This window comes from Hemibagrus wyckioides, unplaced genomic scaffold (assembly GCF_019097595.1).
Source record: "Hemibagrus wyckioides isolate EC202008001 unplaced genomic scaffold, SWU_Hwy_1.0 Contig27, whole genome shotgun sequence".
Taxonomy (NCBI): domain Eukaryota; kingdom Metazoa; phylum Chordata; class Actinopteri; order Siluriformes; family Bagridae; genus Hemibagrus; species Hemibagrus wyckioides.
In genome coordinates this window covers 118598-122033 of record NW_026690788.1, presented here as the reverse complement: position 1 = coordinate 122033, position 3436 = coordinate 118598, and the positions used below count along the sequence as shown (strand labels likewise).

General features: G+C 43.6%; 1 non-coding gene across 1 annotated transcript; it reads right to left on the bottom strand.

Annotated features, from left to right (window-relative positions):
- Positions 1 to 976: 976 nt before the first annotated feature.
- trnal-aag (transfer RNA leucine (anticodon AAG)) lies at positions 977 to 1058 on the bottom strand. Its single transcript has one exon. It is a non-coding gene; the product is annotated as a tRNA-Leu (tRNA).
- Between the last annotated feature and the right edge of the window lie 2378 nt (positions 1059 to 3436).

The following is a 3436-nucleotide window of genomic DNA, read 5'->3' as shown; positions in this document are numbered from 1 at the left end:
ATTTTCATTCATTATTTTTTTTATATTAATTATGCATGTACATCCTGGAAATGCATGTTGCTTTGCAGGATGTGTGCTAAGGCAATGGCCTTGTACAAACAATCAGAGCAGATGTGGGTTTAATCATCCAGATTTATTCATATTAATTATCCAAATGTAGGGAAATGTGATCTGACAGAGTTTGTGGCATGTTTTTTGGTTTAAGATGAGGATTTTGAGTATTTCTGAAACTGTTCTGAACAGAATTTTTTGGGATTTTGATACACAACAGTCTATAAATAACCCCTCTTTACAATCACGGTGAAGAGAGAAGCATCTATAACAATAAAAGATGTCCAATCTTGATGTGGATGAGCTACAGGACATCAGGATCCTCTGCTGTCATTGAAGAGCAGGACTCTGAGGTTACACTGGAAACAGACTTACAGCAGAAGATTGGACAGTGACAGTATTCACAACTTCAGTTGAATACAAAACTGACAGATTCTAGCCTGAGCAACGAGGTGCAGACTGCATTTATCAAAGGATCCTGAAAAACAGAAATCTCTAAACTATATAATTTATCTGTTTTTAAACAGCAAACAGATTATTTTTGGGTTAGATTTGTAGGAAATCCTTGGACAGTTTAATGTTTTTTTTTTATTTCTTTAAATATTTTATTATTTTCCTATTTATTTCTTATTTTTCTATACTACTTGCTATACTCTTCATTGTATTATATTTCAGTGCACTGTTGTTGAGAAGAGCACCCACAGTTTCGTTGTACTCCTTATGTGCAATGACAATAAAATTTATTCTATTCTATTCACAGAAATAAAGCCGATAGATAGTCGTGCAGTGTGAAAGCAATGGTGACTCAACAACTTTGAAAATCTTGCAGTGTGAACTCAGCATTAAGGCCTCGTGCTCAACCGCACACCCCTGAAGGTGTAGGTGAAGGAACAACCTTCTGCTGTTGTCGACCCAAAAGCTCAGCTGGCAGCGGTGGGATTCGAACCCACGCCCCCGAAGAGACTGGAGCCTTAATCCAGCGCCTTGGACCGCTCGGCCACGCTACCCATGCATTTAGGGGGTTGTGGGGCTGTGGACAAGGGAGGCCTGCCAGGTCGGGAAAGAGAGGCACTCTGGCAGGCGGTAGCAATGGTTGTACCACGCATGCTTCCATTACCAGACGTGATTCAAGATCCAAACCCAGGAAAGGTTTGGCAAAGTGGATTGACAGCCTTAGGCTCTTGTTGACAAGGTTTGCTGATATGAACTTGAATCCCAGTCTGTTGCAATCAAGGTGCACAATCCGTGCCGCTGTCTTCGGGACTGTGCACTGCATTGATCTGCATGGATCTCCAGTGGTGACCCGTCAGCCTTACAGCATCTGTGTCCAACCAACATAGAAATACAGCCCACAGTTGTGAAACACCTAGACCCAGGGCTAGCTTTTCTCGCTCCCCTCTAGCACAGTCTCACAGACCAGGTACGAAGCATTCCGCATGGAGGAGTTGTGGTAAAGAGGAGGTTAAAGGGCACACAAGCGACAAGGAAGGGATTCAAAACCACACGTGCAGAGCACAATGGATTACCAGTCCATCGCCTTAACCTCTCAGCCACCTCACCAGGTGAAGGTGTGGCACCCACGGCCAAATGTCCACAGAGACCGCGACAATTCTGTAGAGGAGGACCATAACCCAACGTGTTTAAACAAGCCTGTTCCCAAAGCAACTGGAGCCCATCCCACGTGGATTAGCAGTCTGTCTCCTTAACCTCTTGGCATCCTAGGTCACCCACATGACCTTACACCTCAGTGCACCTGGCACTTGCACTCCATTGCCCAAACCTCTTGGCCACCACTTCTTATGTCGATTTTTTATTCTTGGTTGAATTGTTGTTTTGTTGGTAGCTCGTAACCATGGTAAGGGCATGACTGATGCGGCTCACACATGCGGAAACCATGTTTTGCGTACCGTTCTGTGGTTGTTTGGACTTGCTGTTTGAAAAAGCAAGGTGTGAAACGGAGCAGCGTCTCAAACCCAGGCGTTGACACTAGTTGGCAAAACCTGGGAGTCTGGGGGCTCCGGTACGGTGTGAGCGTGCTCGTTTTTTTTTTTGCAGCCAGGCAGCCAGCTAACGGCAACTCTTAAACACATTTGCAGAAGGCACAGGAGCCACAACCACTGTAAAGCCTTTGTGGTGCCAGAGCCCACAACCACTGCCTTGAAAAGACTCAGCTGGCAGCAGAGAGACTTGAACCCATGCCTCTGAAGAGACTGGAGCCTAAACCCAACACCTTAGACCACTTGGCCATGCTACCCAAGGTCCCAGTACTTATAGACCTCTGTGGAGAGCACACTGACATACTGTCTGGGTGTGTGGTACGCAGGCTGCACAGTTGAGGACAGACAAACTGTGCAGAGGGTGAAAAACAGCTCAAAAAATCATCGGCTGCCCTCTGCCCTCCCTGGATGACATGTCCAGGTCCCGCTGCCTCAGCAAAAACAAGGCCATCACAGGAGACTCCTCACATCCTGCTCATCACTTGTTTGACCTGTTGCCATCTGGGTGGCACTTCAGGTCAACAAAGTCTCACACCACCAGACTTACAAACAGCTTCTTCCCCTGGGTCATTCGGACTGCAAACAATCACTGAACACACACACACACACACATTCTACCTAATAAAATGTGCAATTATACTGTGCACTTTAATCTGTCTGTGAATTGAGTACAAGTTATAACTTAATATTGGCTTTGCACAAATTAGATTTCAAGCAAATATATAATTGGGAACATTTTGTTGCAGCTTTATGAATGTTCTGCTTATATTACAGTAGCCCTTTAAAAAAGGGTACAAGTATGCATATGTATGAAAGGAGAGTCCATAACCTGAGGTACTGAGTTATTGAGAAGGGTTCAGTATTTATATTAACATATTTTTACATATGTTTCTTTATTGACATGCACAACCAATTATTACAACATTATTACAACAATACTAATTCTAACAAAGTCCTGAATATGTACAATATGGCTATATTTGTGGACACCTAACCATCACACCAGTATGTGGGCATTCTCCAAACTGCTGCACAATTGTAGGATGTCTTTATATTCTTACAAAAACATGTTCCAGCTCAATGAAGATGTTTATTACAAGTTTGGTGTGGAATAAAATGAGTTACCTGCACACAGCCCTGACCTCAAACCCACTCAACACTTTTGGGATGAATTAGAATTCTGACTGCACCCCAAGCCACACATGCCTGATGTTTTAGGGCTGTATGGACACATGGACATACAGTATCTCACAAAAGTGAGTACACCCCTCACAGTTTTGTAAATATTTTATTATATCTTTTCATGTGACAACACTGAAGAAACGACACTCTGCTACAATGTAAAGTAGTGAGTGTACAGCCTGTATAACAGTGTAAATTTGCTGTCC